Source organism: Ailuropoda melanoleuca, chromosome 1, assembly GCF_002007445.2.
Source record: "Ailuropoda melanoleuca isolate Jingjing chromosome 1, ASM200744v2, whole genome shotgun sequence".
Lineage (NCBI taxonomy): Eukaryota > Metazoa > Chordata > Mammalia > Carnivora > Ursidae > Ailuropoda > Ailuropoda melanoleuca.
Window position 1 is genome coordinate 17,327,206 of NC_048218.1, and position 18,940 is coordinate 17,346,145.

Genomic DNA, 18,940 nt, shown 5'->3' on the forward strand with positions numbered 1-18,940 from the left:
CCTAATTAGAAAGCTGCTGGGATCCTGAATTCATGATAGAACATGCATGAAGACAATGGTAGCTCAGGGTGCAGAGGAGATAACTGACTTGCAAGATAATTTTGGAGGCTGGATTGCTAGGACTGGACAGTGAGGAAAGTGAGGGATGAGTCAAGGTGAAGATAACTTTCAGACTTTCAGAAAAATATACATTCCTTAAAAATTCTTTAAGACTATGTGGTGCTACTTGTGATACTTTTTTTCCTTTTTCTTTTTTAGAGCAAGAGAGAGCACCTGAGAGAGTATGCATGGGAGGTGGGGAAAGGGAGAGGGATAGAGAATCTTAAGCAGACTCCAAACCCATGGCGGATCCAGACATGGGGCTCGATTCCACCACCAGAGATCATGACTTGAGTCACTTAACCAACTGAGCCACACAGGCGCCCTGTAATACATTTTTAATTAAAGATAATTTGGCAAAAACACTGCTGTTTAGTAAGTATCCAGCCCTTGCACTTGACACGAAATCAACAGTCACCTTCAAGAGGGCTTGCCCAGCAAACTGCACCCTGAGCACACAAGTTGATCTTGGGTGCACCTGTCCCACTACTGCACATGCATGCAACCGCCCGAGCCTCTTGGGGAGGACGTGTGGCCATGCAAAGCCACGGAGGAGAGCACAGAAGATTACATGCCTCTGGAGCCCAATCTTTTCATGTACACTGAAATCAATATCTTTTGACAGTCTGGATACTGAAATTATCCCTCAGTCTAAATATACTGGAATGTGGACAAAAGTATACCATCTGAATGGCGATAAACCCAGTGTTGTTATACCTCAGCAAAGTATTTGTCTTTGACAGAGAAAGACAAATATCATATGGTCTCTTATGTGGAATCTAAAAAAAAAAACTCACTGGGGCTCCTGGGTGGCTCAGTTGGTTAAGGGTCTGCCTTCAGCTCAGGTCATGATCCCAAGGTCCTGGGATGGAGCCCCACGTGAGGCTCCCTGCTCAGCTGGCAATCTGCTTCTACCTCTCCCTCTGTCCCTCCCCCCACTCGTGCTCTCTCTCTCTCTCCAGCTCTCTCAAATAAAAAGTTTTTTTTTTTTAATTTAAAAAAAAAAACTTGGGGTGCCTGGGTGGCACAGTGGTTGAGTGTCTGCCTTCGGCTCAGGGCGTGATCCCAACATTATGGGATCGAGCCCCACATCAGGCTCCTCCGCTATGAACCTGCTTCTTCCTCTCCCACTCCTCCCTGCTTGTGTTCCCTCTCTCGCTGGCTGTCTCTATCTCTGTCAAATAAATAAATAAAATCTTTAAAAAAATAAAAATAAATAAATAAATAAATAAATAAATAAATAAATAAAAAAAAAAACCCAAACTCATAGAAACAGATTCAATTTGCAGGCAGGGGCATGGGTATTGAGTGAAGGTGAGTCAAGAGGTACAAACTTCTGGTTATAACATAAATAAGGTCTGGGGACCAAACATGATGACTATGATGAACAATCCCATATCATATATTTGAAATTACTAGGATAGTAGATCCAAAAAGTTCTCATCACAAGGAAAAGAAAATGTAACTGTGGTGGTGGACATTAACAAGTTTCTATTGTGATCATTCCACAATGTATACATACATCCAGTCCTTATGTTGTACCTTAAACTTGTATGATGTTATATGTCAATTGCCTCAATAAAACTGGGGGGAGGGTACTGTTATTGTTGCTCTTTCTAGGGCTCTGCTGCTGTTAGGGAAGGTCATTGAGAGGATGTGACCACTGGTTGACCCACGAGCTGGACCCAGGCAATCAGAGGCTCCTCACCACCTTCCTTGTCCTTGGAAAATTCATTCTGCCCATTGTTCCCACTGTGAGAGCCCTTTCAAGGTCACAGCCTTGAAAGAGTAATGTGTTATTGAAACCATCTGGATGGTATAGGTGGCTAAACCTTGTTAAGGCCTCCATATAAACCTTTTAAGATTTTGGCAGGCGGGTGCTGGTATCTACTCATCTTGCAAATGCCCAAAACAAGCCTCATCGGTAAGTTCCCTTGATATTAACCTGCCACCCACCAACCTGGAGTGGCCTGCCTCTTTCGTCTTCCCTCACCCTCTAATTAGGGAGGCCAGTTTCAATTTCGCATGGGAAATTCCCAAGGGTGCCCACCCACACTTCACATTTCCATTAATTCTAAAAACAGAAAGCGAAAACAAAGGCTTCTTTAATTTTATCGTCAGACTACTTCCACATGGCCGAATTTCCTAGGAAAATGCTTGTAAAACATATACCTATAAATGTATAGACCTGGGCGAAGGTGAAATCCCAGAGGTTATAAAAAATATATTCTTGTTTCTGGAATATTAAATCAGATACTATAACCATATTGTAAATGCATTCTAATTGTCTCAAAGATAGAAACTGAATCTTAACAAACATTCATACTCCAATAAAAAGAGAGACTCCAATGACCTTAATATTTCTTTCATTTATGAAATCAGGAAAATGTGTTAACTCTTTATAAGCAAATCCTTCTCTCCAAATAAAATCACACAAGGTCCAAGGAGGCAGCAACTTTTCTGGAGGTACACTGGCACAATGAGACATGGGAAATGTGCATGGAAAAAAAACGAGTAATGCAAGCAACAATGTGTGTACAAGGATATTGATGACATTACTCATAATGGCTAAAAACCACATGCAGTGATATTCAACAATAGAGAACTGGTTCACTGCATCTTCTCAGGCACCAAGGGGATAGTTCTTTTGTTCAGCCTCATGCAGCCAACCCTGATTCCAGCAGCACAGGTACGATGCTGGGTCACTGGTACAGTCTACTCTCTCCTCAAGGTGACTGTCTTTCTGGAGTTCTTGGTGTTCTTTCTCATCTGCAGCCCTTGATCATGGCAAAGGTTCCCTAACATTGAATTTTGAAAAGAAAGATCAGTGCCTCCTCCAGAAGGCACTGGGATTTTTGTTTAATGCAAATTATCCTTCACCACTACCAGGTAATCCTGTATCCAAAGAGGAAAGGCAGATGTGAAAAGGGACACAGCCCTTTTAAAGTGGCTCAGGTTGAAAACATGTGTTTACATCTTCTGTTCTCTCTCAAAATACTGCTACAATGATGATTTAAAAAAAAAAATTCACCTGCAAAAATAAGAGGAGGAAAGGCACCAACAGTCATCGAGCTCAGGTGCCAAAGAGCAGACGGCAAAGCTGTAACTGAAAGAGAGAAAAATAGGTTGGTAACCACAGGTCAGGAATCAGAAGGACATCTGCCTTCTTAACAGAAGCCCTGGACACCAGAAGATAAAGTAATGCCTCCAAAACCCTGATGATAAATGGCTTCCAACTCTATATTAAGCTACACTCTTACTAGAATATGAAAGTAAAATGAAGATTTTTCCAGACATGTAAAATTTCAAAGAATGATTATTTCCAATATAGCTTTACTCAGGAAACAAGAGCAGGTGCACCTACCAGAGTAGGTGCTCCCCCAAATGAACGAATTTACCAAGACTGCAAAACCCAGAAACCTAGGGGTCCATGTCGGACCAGCTACATAATTTGCAGGGCCCAGTGCAAAATGAAAACACAGGGCCCCTTGTTCAAAACTTAGGAAGAATTTCAAGATGGTGAGAGCAGAGCACTAAACCAAATGCAGAGCCTTTCTAAGTGTGATTGCCCAGGACACAGACCTTAGGAAACCGGCCGTGGATCCCACCCAGAAGAGAGAAGAGAGAATTCCCAGAATGATGGTGAAGAGAAACCCAGGACAGTAGTTGTGCAAGTCCAGACAATCACCAGTCCACTCTGGAGCCAGAAAGTGGAGTGTGCCAAGATGGATATCTTCAAGGAAAAGAATGAAATATAGAGATTACCCAATGCATTTTAATGGACAAAGAGGACCTTTCCACTTTTGGGGGACAGTATGTGAAAGAATTAGTGTTGGGGATGGTTAAAGCAACGTTCCAGACAAATCAAGTACTGGTCGGTGTCAGTATTTTATGACAGACTTGCTGCAAGAGCAAAAGCTCTGTGTTCCAATAACTATGAAGACAGATAATCAAGAAACTGACCTCCAAGCAGTTACACAGTCTTGGGATATACACATGTGAATCAAAGCCAGTCTTGGTACTACAGCAGGACTTTCTGAAGAATTCAAGATGGAGAGTGACCTTCTGGCCAAAAATAAAACAACTCCAAAGGTGTGACAGAGCACAGACAATTCTGAATAAGCCTGGACAAACTGAACCCTCCTGGCTGATGAAGTGCCAGAATGGGGAAATGTTCTAGATTTCTCTCTCATTGTCCCCCACAAATTTCCATTCAAAGACAGATGCACTAGCAATAAATGCTAGTAAACAGTTTCTACTTGGGATCCTATTAGGACCTGTAAAACAAGCACATTTTTTTGTGTGTATATTGATTCCAGTGTATCGACTTTATTTGCTGTAATTAAACTTGTGTAATTATTGCAAGAAAATTCAATGAAAACAGGCTCAGACATTTCTTTCACACCAGTGCTCCTTGTTGCTGTGGTTTGTTGGGATTCTCCTGGGGCTCCATGTTAGGAATTCAGGGTCAAAGTGGTATGCTCCCCAATAGCAAGGGGAGAGAGTAAGAGTCAGGCGCGGTTACAGAGCAGAATGGTTTTTCCTTTGAAATGAGCTTTATTACTGTTCTTATAATACATGCTGATTTTCTGAAAGTTCTAACAGTAAAGAAAATCTCAAGGAAGAAACAAAAAGTGATCCCAAATCCCACCATGTAGAGGTAAGCACTGTTCACTTTTACCTGTCATCCTGCTGGACATTTCCCTAAGTATATGAAGACAAAGAGAAGAAGGTGAAAATTTTCACATTCATGGTAAAATAACATTTTACTCTGTGATCCACTTTGTTGACTCAGTGATACAGTAGTCCCCCCCCTTATGTGCGGTTTTGTTTTCAACGGTTTTGGTGACCTGGGGTCAACCAACCTACGTCACAATGTCTATGTCTCTCAACTTGCTTCAGCTCATCTCATAGGTATTTTATCATTTCACATCACCATAAGCAGAAGAAGGGAGGGTACAGTACAATAAGATATTTTGAGAGACCACATTCACATAACTTTTACTATATTGGTCTAATTACTCTATTATTAGTTATTGTTGTTAATCTCTTACTGTGCCTAATTTATAAATCAAACTTTATCACATGTATGAATGTATGGGGAAAACATGGTATACATAGGGTCCAGTACCATCTGTGGTTTCAGGCACCCACTGGGGGTCTCGGATGTACCTGTGAATAAAGGGAGACTACTGCCTATCGTGGGTACTTTACATGTCAAAATATTTATTTCCATATCATTTTTAATAGCTACATAGCATACCATCTTATGTATACAATAATTAATTTTAAAAACTTTTATTGCTGAGGGGCACCTGGGTGATTGCTGAGTGTATGTCCAATTTTTCTTTACTGTAAAAAAAATGCAATTACTTGAACACATATCATCTCATACTTCTGTAGTTATCTCCTTAAGGTAAACTCCNATATATATATATATATATATATTAATTTACACTTCCACTAATAGCCTAAGAATATACAAATTACCAAGAAGCACATGAAAAGATACTCAACATCATTAGCCATCAGGGAAATGCAAATCAAAACCACAATATCACCTCACGCTCACTAGTATAGCTGTAGTCAAAACGACAGACAATAACAAACATTGCTGAGGCCAAGAAGAAGCTGGACCCCTCATACACTACTAGTGGGAATGTAAATTGGTGCAGCCACTTTGGAAAGCAATCTGGCAGCTCCTCCAACAGAGTCATCATAGGACCCAGCAATTCCACTCCCAGGTATGTACCCAAAAGAATGAAAATCAGGGGCTCAAAACAAATACTTATATGCTAATGTTTGTTGCGGCATTATTCACAATAGCCCAAAATGAGAAACAATCCAAGGAATCATCAACAGGTGAATGGATCAACAAAATGTGGTCTATCCATTCAACGGAATATTCTTCATTCATAAGAAGGAAATGTTCTCATACATGCTGCAACCCAGATGACCCTTGAAAACATTATAAGTGAAACAAGTCAAACACAAAAAGGCAAGTATTGGAGGATTCCACTGATATGAAATATCTGGAATGGGCAAATCCATAGAAACAGAAAGAATTAGAGAGGCTCAGAAGAGGGGGAATGGGAACTTACTGCTGAATGATTAGTTTCTTTTTGGGGTGATGAAAGCATTAGAAATAGTGGGGATGGTTGCACAACATTGTAAACGTAATTAATGCCATTGAATTGTGGATTTAGGAACGGTTACAATGGTAAATTTTATGTTATATATATTTTACCACAATAAAAAAGATGAAAAAAAGTTCTTGAGTTTGAAACAAAATGGATAGGAATGCAGTACAGACACATGCTACAATATCGGTAAACCTTGAAAACATTTTGCTAAGTAAGATAGGCCAGTCCTAAAAGACAACACATTGTATGATTCTATATAAAATGTCCAGAACTAGCAAATCTATACAGACAGGAAGTAGATTAGTAGTTGCCCAGGGCTAGAGACGTGGGGGACCATGGGGGGGCGGTGAAGAGGGGCAAAACTACTACAGGATACGGGGCTTTTATGAGGGGAGTGAAAATGTTCTAAAATTAATCATGGTGATGGTTGTACAATTCTGTACTAAACATACTAAAAAACATTGAAATATATACTATAAATAGTTGAATTGTATAGTATGTGGAATATATCTCAAGAAACCAAGAAAGCTATTGTTTTTGTAATTGTGTATTTTTCTGATGATAATGAGTTGGACCATTTTTTTCACATTTATTGAATATTTGTGTTTATTCTGTTGTAAATGACTTGCTCATCTTCTTTGCTCAGTTTTGTTTGTTTTCATTTTTAGTAATGTAAAGATTCATTCGTAGTCTACATTGACAAGTATATTTCTAAGTATATTATGTTCTTGAAGTTGGTGCAAAATACTGCAGATCGCATGCCTCAAGCCAAAAGAGGAGGCCAGTCGGTTCTGAAGATGCTGACAGCCTAACAGGTTGAATTAATTTTATTTGTAATGGAGTAAACACAGCATGGAAAAGTAACACAAAGAGAATACTCCTTGATTTTTCAGTGCCATAACAGGTGCTTTACGAATATAATCTCATAGGGGCGCCTGGGTGGCTCAGTCGGTCACTTGGCGGGAAGCCTGCTTCTCCCTCTCCCTCTGCCTGCCATTCCCCCTGCTTGTGCTCTCTGTCTCTCTGTCTGTCAGGTAAATAAATAAAATCTTTAAAAAAACCAAATATAATCTCACATAATCCATTACACCTATTTACAAAGAAGAGAGGTCAACTTCCTCAGGGTTACACAGCCAGCTGTTGCAACTAGAATTTGAACCTAGTTCTCTCTGCCTCCAAAGTGGGACTCCATCCTAAGTGCCCTCTGAAGGGTATTGATCGCATATGGATGACCAATAATAAGCAGCTGTGACTATGCCCTTTGTACTTTCTGAGCTCCAGACACCTATGACTGGAGTAATGCTGAGTAGCCACTGGCATTATGAAGTTGGAGCTGTCTGAATACACATTTTGTTCATTGCTCCCAGGGAGGCAGTGCAGAGAAATTTATCAACAGAAACATAAATTCTTCAAGGTCCCTCAAATGTCCCTTTGAGGAATTATGAACCTCCTTGGGTCATAAGAATTGCACTTGGACAGCTCTGCTCAGCCAAAGTCCTCATTCAGCATGCAGCAGTAAAAGGTGGGAGGTCACAGAGACCCGGAAATGACAAAGTCACAAAAAGTGACACAGCCTTTGAAAGAGTTCACGAATTTCGAATTTAGGAAATTTGTAGATTCCATGGGACTATATTACACATCTGTGTAATGATGGATAGTTTCACGCAAGGATGAAATTTTTAAAATACCTTACTTAGAGTTTATCTACTCAAATCTTTCGCTTTACAGATGCAGTAACTGGGATCCTAAGATTTTAATTAACTACTTTACTTAGAAAAATCTCAGTGAGGGGAAGACAGAACAATTTCTGCTGACTCTAAACTCCTAGATTTGTCAATGCCCTTCCTCCTCACACTCTGAAAAACCTCCAAAGTCAGTTTTCAATAGCAAAACCTCAGTCTGTGAATTTAATATTTTTCGGCTGTCTACGCTGCACTGGGAATTGTTCAACTCTAACTCCCTTTAGCCATGAAGACTGGGAGAGAATATAATTCTCAGCGCTGCTCATGTTTTCAAGTCACATGTCCTCAGGTTGCTAAAAATTTCTAGCCTATGAAACATGAAATGAAATGCCAGGATGCTATTTTTGATTGACAACGAAAGCAAGGGAGCGGATTTATATCCATTGGCAAAATCTTATGATGACAGTGAAAAATTGCTAGTGATGAGACATAAATGTTACCACATAGCATTGACGAAGGTTCCATCTTTCCTATTGATTGAGAGGAGACTGGTTCCCTCTGGCCTCCAGTCTCTAATAATCCAAAACCAGACATTTAATTTTATTTTTAAATTAATCATAAATGTAATGGTATCATAAGTGTAATTCAGCAAGAAAGAGTGAAAAGCAGCACAAATGGGAAGGAAACGCACACTTTTTTTCCAGTCATTTTCCATTTATGTTTTCCTTTCCTTGGAATTCAATTGTTTTAACATAATCTAATTTTAAATAATACTGAGAATGCTCAGAAAATTTATATGAATTAATATTTCAAGTAGAGAAGATATTACAAAGGATAAAACTGAGTTCAAAAACTGTTAATGTGTTTTTTGATCCTTAGGTATATTCTAGGACAACAGAATGGATTGTTCTAAAAGATAGAAAGTGTTCATTTAACTTAAAAAAATTTTTTCATGTATTTTGATATTGGCCAATCCAGTGCTACAGTAGCAGACAATTTAAGACAAGCACACTTAAAAAATAAAGAAGGTACTCAAAATGTCAAAGTCCAGGGGCGTCTGGGTGGCTCAGTCATTAAGTGTCTGCCTTTGGCCCAGGTCATGATCCCAGCGTCCTGGGATCAAGCCCCGCATCAGGCTCCCTGCTCGGTGGGGAGCCTGCTTCTCCCTCTCCAGCTCTCCCCTGCTTGTGTTCCCTCTCTCACTGTCTCTCGCTGTCAAATAAATAAATAAAATCTTTAAAAAAACAAAAAAAGATGTCAAAGTCTGTGGCACATTTATTTACATAGCAATACAAAATTCTGTCCCACTCTTTGATTAATGAAAGTAATAGACTTAAAAATAAATACTAAACATATAATATCTAACATAATTATATTTAGTATATAATATGTATTTATCTAATACTATTAAGTAATATATATTTGCATTTAATTCATATTAAATAAGTATTTGAGAATATAATACAATTGGAAACCTTTGGAAAGCTCAAAATATATTTCTGTATATATATAGATGGACATATATATGCTGAATTAAATATATATTATATATACATTATATCAATATAAAATTCGTATATACCTATATCAAACAAAAAGCTGACACTTTCTTTTTTTCCAGTTAATTCACCAATTGGTAATTCATTTTCACAATCCCGTAGATACAAACAGAACAAGACTCTGTACTTAGACGGCCAAGAAACAACCTGCAGAATCATCTTTTAATTTTAACTCCTCTTTTATTGCCCCTCATTTTCTAAGGGATTAGACTCCTTCTGGATTTCAGTGTTTTTATGTTAATTTTTTTCCAAGTTGATTTTGTTTTACCCTTTAAGTTCATGCCATTGTTTGCTGACATAGCGAAATGTGATTTACAGTACAATAACCAGCCAACTGGAGAATGTATTAACTGGAAACTAGGAATGCCAGCAGTAAAGAATGTCAGGATCCACTAAAAATAGAAGGTTTCATACTTGCAGTTTAGTCACCTTTGTTGGGCATAAAAATCTCTTAGTTCAGCTCATCATGAGTTTGTTTCCTGGGGATTTTATTTGTTTTTGTTTTTGTTTTTGTTCTTAAAGCATCGTGGAGGGAACAATTGGATGTAAAAGTTATTTTTTAAGAACTGGGTGGGTTTTTTTTTTTTTTTAGCCCATCAAATTTCAGTATACGTGGTTAATAACCACTTCAAATTGCTATGCCAGGAGAAACTTTAACCTAATTGCCTGCCAAGGCCGTAAAGCACCTCTGTGTCATTGGCAATTCATTGGTCTATTGATGTCATAACTCACATTGATATTTTCTGGCTCTCATTTTTCACTCATACTGATGCTCACTTGTTTTTTTTTTTTTTTTTTACATTTACAAAATTAAGGGTTATGCCTCAGCCACACAGTGTTTAATAGATTCTATACACGTTCTCCTAAGTGGATTTTCTCTTTCCCTACAACACACATGCACACATATGCATGCATGCACATACACAAGCTTTAAATGGTTGAATATATTCTCCTCCAAGTGGAATTTTTTCATCAAACTGAAACATTTTGGGGTGCTTGAGTGGCTTAGTGGGTTAAGCATCTGCTTTCGGCTCAGGTCATGGTCTCTGGGTCCTGGGATTGAGCCCCACATAGAACTTCCTGCTCAGTAGGGAGTCTGCTTCTCCCTCTCTCTCTCTCTCTCCCTCTGCCCTTCCCCACCACTCATTCTCTCTCTTGCTTTCTCTCAAATACATAAATAAAAATCTTTAAAAAAAAAAAACAAAACTGAAATATTTCATTTTCATATTGATCTACAGTTCCTTTTAAAGCTACTCTTTAAAAGTCCCTCTTCATGTGACATAATAGTGATCAAACCACTTTTATCTCAGAATGCCCGAATTTGTACAAGATCACAGCTAATGAGTTTCTTTCCAGCACGGTGTCATGAGGATCAGTTGCCAGAACGAAATCACATGTCGACTCTTTCCACAGCAGCGCACGTCTTCTCTGTTGGTATAGTGTTCTGCAGCGGTCAGCACCGTGCAAAGGGAGACAGCTCCAATCGGACATCTCTGTCACTTTCCCCTGGATGACTGTGAGGTGTGAAGAAAGTATGTTCACACCTGCCAATTCCGCCAAACGTTGTGCTCTCATGCCGCACACCAATTAGTTTTACATTCTCTCGAGGAAGGCGCGAGTGTGAAAAGCTGTCTTTTGGCAGTGACATAACTGTCCTCTACTAGCTCAGAGGAGGGCAGCATTCATCTTCACTAGCGGGATGGAGAAAAGTTTGAGGCGCAGTGGGAAATCCTTCCTGAAAGGAGAAAAGTTTTCTTGGATGTGTCAAGACTTTGTTAGCTTGGTAAACATGGTGACCCATGTCCAGGTGGGTCAAACTCCTCATTCCCCTCAACACCACTTCCTGAGACATTTAAAGACCCAAGCAAAAGGTGGGAACTTGGTCAATGAGGGCCATGTAACCCCAGGCTGGCCAGGTTAAATGCCACAAAGAAATTAGTAATTGTACAAAAACTGGTCCACTTCATATAGCTAGAGTGGTGTCATACGGCTTACAATTCTGATCGAAAAATGTACATTTGGGTCATTTTTCAGAAAGTGGCTAAAATGTTACATAAAATTAGTAATTGGACTAATTGCAATTAGTCCAATCTTTTTTTTCTTTTAAACCATACAGCTCACAAAGATAAGCTGTTGAAGTTATTGCCTGCATCTACCTCACAGATCTTGAAGTAACTCAACAGCCATCTGAATGACTAAACAGCCATCAAGGAACAGTTCGCAAAGTCATTTTCTCCATCAGAGATCATCTCACTAACCTCCTCAGGAGAACCAGCATCTCCCCAAGTTTTTCAGCCAGGCCTGCTACTACTTCTGTCACATTTTTTTAGTCATAGGAACTTTTTAAAAATTTTTTCTAGTTGTTGCTTCATTAAGGGTCATATTATTGAAAATTTCAAAAGAAATATTATGCTGTCAAGTCAGCACTCAGCATTCAAATAGGTGATGTTGTGATTTATAGGAAGAAATACATAATTAGACTGTCCCATTTCTGGCACAGATCTCCTAAAACTCTCAGAATTTCCTAAAGGGGTCTTTTTTAAAAAAATATTTTTATTAAGTAATCTTTATACCCAACATGGGGTTTGGACTTACAACCCTGAAATCAAGAGTTGCATGGTCTACTGACTGAGCCAGCCAGGTGCCCCAATTGTGCCCATTGTTATGTCAAAGAGGTAGCTTTTGGAAAGCACCTGAGGACAAGGGCTGGGTGTCACCTGGGAACCAACCCAGTGATTACACGGTTAGAACTTTCAGTCCCACCCCTCTGACCTCTGGGGAGGGGAGGAGTCTGAAGATTGACTTATTGCCAATGGTCATGATTTAAACAATCAAGCCTATATAATCAGCCTCCATAAAACCCCAAAAGGACGAGGTTGGGAGAACTTCTAGGTTGGTGGACACATGGAGGTTCGGGGAGAGTGGTGGACCTGGAGAAACCACGGATGCTCTATGCCCCTACCCCATACCTTGCTCTATGCATCTCCCCAACCTGGCTGTTTCTGAGTTATATACTTTTACAATAAACCGGTAATCTAGTAAGTAAAATGTTTCTCCGAGTTCTTTGAGCCACTGCAGCAAAATCAAACCCCAAGAGGGAGTCATTGGAGTTTCCAACCCATAGCTGTTCAGTTAGGACCACAGGCAATAAATTGGACTTTAAGTTGGTGTCTGAAGTGGGAAAGGGGGAGGGTCTTGTAGGACAGAGCCCTCAAGCTGTGGAATCTGACATGCTTTCAAGGTAGTGTCAGAGTTGAGTGGAACTACGGGACACCCAGCTGGCGTGGGAGATTTGCTTGGTGGTTTGGGAAAACCCACATATACATATAGCTTTGAATTGGGTACAGAGTCAGAGATGTGCTTTGAAGGGAGCAGAACCTGAGACCTAAGGGTTGTGAGCTTTTCTGTGTAAGGATGTGAATAGTGAGGATGGTTATAAGGGGGAAAGTAAACATCAGTAGGCATAGAAACAATCTGTGATGAAGGGCCAATCTCTCCTGCAATTTATATTTAAAAAGAAAAACAAAAAGAAAATCTTGAAACCCCAAGACATACACAGTTTAAGCCCACTGGGTCTAGACTTGGATATCATGCAATGTCAAGCTGCTATCAAGCTCTCTTGATGTTCACTCTCAATTACTCGCCCAGGACCTCAGAAACAATTCACAGGTGACTGCTTCACCTCACCAGTGAAACCAGTGGCCATTTCACATGGGCCTGCTGATGTGTTCGATCTGGCAGAATTTTAGGATCCGAGTTGCCAGTCTCTTCCCAGGCTGTGGGACCTTTGCTCTGGGTTGCTGTATTTCACCTTTCTGGGGAGTCCTAGAATGCTGCTTCTTGGATGAGAACAGCCACTCCCAATCTCTGCCAACCTCCCTCTCACTCATCTAGAGATCCTACGGTCCCGGGGCCTGCATTTTTGCCCTCACCTCCCAGCTAGCGCAGCTTCCCAAAACATGTGCTTTCTCTGTTAACAGCTGATTTCACTGCTTGGAGAAGCTCTCCTGCTTTCTCTGTGATTTTGGAAATGATGAAATGGCCATTTTAGGTGGAATAAGATGATGGACTCCATGATCTCAATTTCTCTCTCTCCTCTTATGGCTTAGATGTAGTCCAGAGCTTCTTCCCTGGCCCACTTTGATCCTCCTGTTCATTGTAGGTGTTCAGTCTGAGAAATGCAACCTATCCACAGCTCATTTAAAGAGCTTAGGTGATTTACGTACACCAGACATATCAATGCTTCCTTTACCAGTCCAAATCTAATTTCGCTCCGAACTGCAGGATGCTAACTCTTGCCACCTGCGATCTTGGCAGAAAAATTTGACATCAAAAACCCTCCCCGCACATTCAGGAACACTGTCATATATAAAGACAGGAGAGCTGTTCTCTCACATCCCTTCAGGAAGGAAGACAGAAGATTTATGGACTTTTGGTGGCATTTTTCCTGACTCCTCATGACTGTCTGGACAGAAATATGGAAGATTTATTTTCTGACTGGCCCTCACATGTGCAAGCTCAGTCATCTGCAACCCAGCTAATTAGAAAGGTCAGTGATACCTTTTGAACAAAGCAGAGAAACAGGCCTGAGCCAAACTGCAAATGTACATATTGCTGATGACGGTGCCACTCTAAAGCAGTGGAAGGATTAAGAATAATGCTCACGCCTGCTGGAGAACCTTTGTGAGACTTTTTTTTAAGGCAAAGGAGTGAATGCTACTTCTTGGAAGGGTCACTGTCAGCGGGCTTTGTGCAAAATTAATAACAGAGTGTGGTTGGTACCATGCTTCATTGTTCCTGTGGAAGGAGATGGCTGCATTATGAATAAAGGACAATTATAAGGGTAAGAAAGAAAAGATGAAGTGTGAAATAGTCCCAGCTCAATAACAGACTATAGCTGAGCATACAGAAGCTACAAAATGCCACCTGACTCCTTCCTCTAGTGCAATAAAGGGCATCATATTTCTTGAGCATCTGGTATGTTCCAGACATTGGACTAAGGTGATTTTCTGTATTATAGAAGTAATATACTATTGTCCTCTTTTTACAGTTGAGAAAGCAAAGATTCAGAGAAGTTAAAGAATGTTCAAGGTTATACAACCAGCAAGGGGAAAAGCTGGGACCAATGTCTGTCTGAATCCAAATCTTATTCTCTATGTACCAATTACCACTGCAAAACAGATGGGCAAAATGTCTTCGATATCAGATCACTATATACGTCATTGCTACTTTAATCTATTTTGCTACCAAAATTAAGTAAGTATGAATTAATATTACATTAGATTATAATAAAAGCACTAGGACTGTGCATTGCCTGTGTTTATTAAATAATGCAACACGGAAATAATATATGAAACGTAAATATATAGTATATAAGTACACAGACACAAATCCATTTATCCTTCTATATTATCCAAACAGATGTTATCTAAAGAGCTGCATGACATTTTATTCTATGAGACTACATTCCAATGTAAGTATGACAATTACACTCAACACCTCACATTTATTTATCTAAGAGAACTGGATGAAAAAAATGTAACTTCTCCAGAACATATCAGGATTTAAGAACAATAGGAAATGATGCCACCCATAGAGGTTGGACTATTTTATGAAGCCCTTTGCTACTGATGTGACTATTATTTTATCTACAATAGGAAGCTCTACTGAAAATAACCAAGCCCATCTGAGCTGCAAGTTCAAAGTTCTACCTTCATTCCCAAGTGATGGGTTTGACATGTCTCCAAGGATAAGCATCTGTCTTAGGTGTGAATAAGAACCTTCTAAGAAGCTATGTTTGTGAATATGCAGATTCTTAGACCTTACTCCCTAGAAATTTTCTCCAATAGGCCTCAGGTAGGGCCCAGGGATCAACATTGCAATATACATCAGTTTCTGACACAGGTGATCTAATGCCTATGGATTGAAGATCACTAGACTAGAGGATCCTTCCCTCTAGTTTGGAATGAGTTCCTCAAATTCTTGCTTAGACTTACAGTAGGGCTGCCATAAGGCTTTCCAGCTGAGATTTTCCTGGCTTCTCACATTGCTGGAGTATTTCTTAAGTTGAACCAAGTCAATATGTGATAAAATCCCAAGGACACACCTGGCAGGAGACTGGCCTTTACAAGCAGGACTGTGAAGTACTGTTCAGATAAGAAATTGCTTCCTTTTATTTGCTTTCCTTCCTACTCTAGGCTGTTCTAAAAATAAAGCTGTGAACTAGAAGAATTCGGTCTTTATATCTTACTTCCTATGCCTTCACCACGTCTAACTTCAACATCCAAACCACATGTTGGAAACTAAAGCTTCTTAGCTACTTCGGATCATCAATTGAGGCATCCCACCCAAGCAGTCTGGTCCTCCTCACCAATGCTCTAGATTTTTATTTCCTCCACCAACATGTATTTCATCCATTTCCCATCTGGTCAAAATCCTAGCATCAGAACAATGACAAGACTTTCATATGACACATTAAAATGAACTAACAGATTAATATTTTATTTGGGAGCCAAACTATAGTGAAGAGAGGCAGAGTTCATCATGGGTCTCACACATGGCAAAGTAAAATGAATAAATAAAATTAGAATAATAAATAAAGTCAGAAGCATGGTGTCAGGTGATGTGAAAATGCAAAGACATTCCTTCTTCCACTTTTCTGCTGGAGATAATAAATACCTACTTAATTCATCAGCAATCCACTACCTTTATTGATAATTCAACAAGGTCATGGAAAGGCTCGGCAAACTCATAGGACTTGGAATTCAATGTGACAAAACCTGGACTGTAAATATACTTTAATTTCTTAAAGGGAAATTCAGGATAATTCCTTAGAATATGAAATATAATCAAAATCAAAGATAAGGATGCATACAAAAAACTGCTTGGTTAAACATGAGGTTCCACAGAAAAATACAAAACCACAGTTCCAAGCTGAAGCCAACTACTGTAGCATTAGGACAGACACAACGGCCAAGCAAAATTCTCAAGAGAGAATGAAAAAGAAAACCGGTTCTCCCATAAAGCTCTAAAAAGGAAGCTAACTTACTATATTTTAGACCATCTTTGATGACCTCACAATATCCAGAATGATTAACACTAAAATATATCATGAAATAATAGCAGTTTTAGATGAGATAAAGGGTAGGTGGGAAAGATCCCATAATTTGTTGATTTTTTTTGCATCATTAGAATCTTTCAAACTTTGGCTCTGTCCTTGGATCCAGACATATGTAGAGGCTTTTGGCTTCTTGGTAATAAATCATTTAGCCATAACTTTCCCACGTCATGATTATAATTAACACTTAAGCCTCAATAAATGTTAATGGGTTATTTTTTTTAGGTTGCATGTTTTTTAAAAAGGGCTTTTTATATATAAGACCTTACAAATTCCAAGAAATGATTCTTAGAGATAGAAACTTCAGGCACTGTAATAAAATAGGAGGAAAGATTTCAGGGAGGGAAGTAAGAGGTCTTGTAACATCTAAAATAATTTTACATTTTCACCTATTGCTCCCAATATATAGGGGGAAAAAAACAAGCAAAAAAACACTTGCTTTCTTACAGGGCTTAACACGTGGTACAATTTCAGGTAGAGAGCATAAAATAAGGTGGAGAGCAAAAATATGGTTCATATTGAAAAAGATATCCATCAAGAGATAAAACATAATTCCAGCTCGAATGGGCAGAATTCTTAATATCAGAAATACCCATAGGACCATTCATTTTGCTTTGCCTCAGGAGTCTCTCCTTTGGGCTGAGCTGATTCCTGAAGAGATCATGGTTGGCTCTGGAGAGAGAGAGAGAAGAAATACAGGGAGTTCCCTGCAGAACCGCACTTCCAGAAGAAGTAAGCTCCTGGGAAGCTGGTATGTCAGGATCGTGTATCTCCTAGACATGAGCACATGCTGGGGGCTCAAAATGGACACAATGATATAATAATGGTTCTAGGCGCCACTGACTCTTTCCTCACAGCAAACCACTGCACTTGCTTCTGCACCGTGCCATGCGGTGTAGCTCTGCACTTCTCTCAGTCTTTGCTTTCACGCCTGTGCAACGGTCATAATGATACATATCTGTAAGGCCGTGGTGAAGTTGCAATGAGACTGCCGGTAGCAACACGTGACAAGCGTGCAAGCACCCCACAATTCTTAAGTAGTTGTGATCCAAAGCCGGATATTTTTCTCTTCTATAAGTATTTTTCAGTAAATGAACTGGCCCTACCCAAATACAGAGAAGCCTTTTAAAAAATATTTTATTTATTTCTTTGTCAGAGAGAGAGTGAGAAAGCCAAGCACGGGAAGCGAGAGAGGGAGAAGCAGGCCCCCCACTGAGCAGGAAGCCCGATGTGGGGCTGGATCTCAGGATCTTGGGATCATGATCTGAGCCAAACACAGACACTCAACCGACTGAGCTACCCAGGAGCCCCATAGAGAGAAGCCTTTAGAATCACAAACAACTTAAATTCAAACGTTCTTTAAGGGAGGCCTATTTACAACATGATTGAGCTTCTGATAAATATCATTGGCAGAATTATTAAACATATTTTAGAGACTTGTAAGAAATTTTTGTGCAGTTGAGTAGGAGGATGGCTGGAGAGCCAGTACCCCAGCTGTTTATCTGCAGAAGGACAGATACTGAGGGATTAAATCCCCAACTGTTCCTGGCGTTCCAAACTATGTTGACCTTGTGTGTGCTGGTGGCAGACGTCCTGTCCTCACTTCACGGGTAATAGCTCAGTTGAAGGTCATATTCTCAGAGAAAAACAAACCACTGACCCCATTCCAGACTAAGACCCTTCTGTTGCACTCTCCCCTAGCATTTGGTATTTTCTTTCTTAGCACCTAGCATAATGGATGAATAACATCAATTTGTGTGATTCTTTGATTAATGTCTGCCTCCGCTTGAGTGTAAGCTCATTAGGGTAGAAAGTGTGACTGTTGAACTCACCATTATATCGACCCAGAGCCTAGCCCAGGGTCTGGCACATGGAAGGACCCAAATAAATGTCTGGTGCTTTAATGAAGAGTGAAGACTCCAAGCCAAATTCTCTGACACCAAAGCCAGGGTGTCATTTTACTACCAAAGAAATGGCTCTACCTAAGTATTACCTGGGGAGCACAGAAAAGACAGATTTCCAAGGCCTCATTCTGAGCCTGTAGAATTAGACACTCCCGGGGCCAAACAAATCTGTATTTTTAAAGTGCAGCCCGTTCATGGACCAGCTGTACGAACCCCTGTACTACGCATGCATATGCATCAACTATAACCCCGGTGTGCTTATAAATAGAGCATCCAGAAGCCTCGTATTTTCACTTCCCACTGTCTGCTCAACGCTGAAAGGAAAAGCCCTCCAATGAAGGGACAAACTGTCCTTGAAGTGGACAAATATCAAAAGCGGCTCCCATGTCTTCACACAGAACAGGCGCTATGTGATGCTTTGCATTAACTATACATT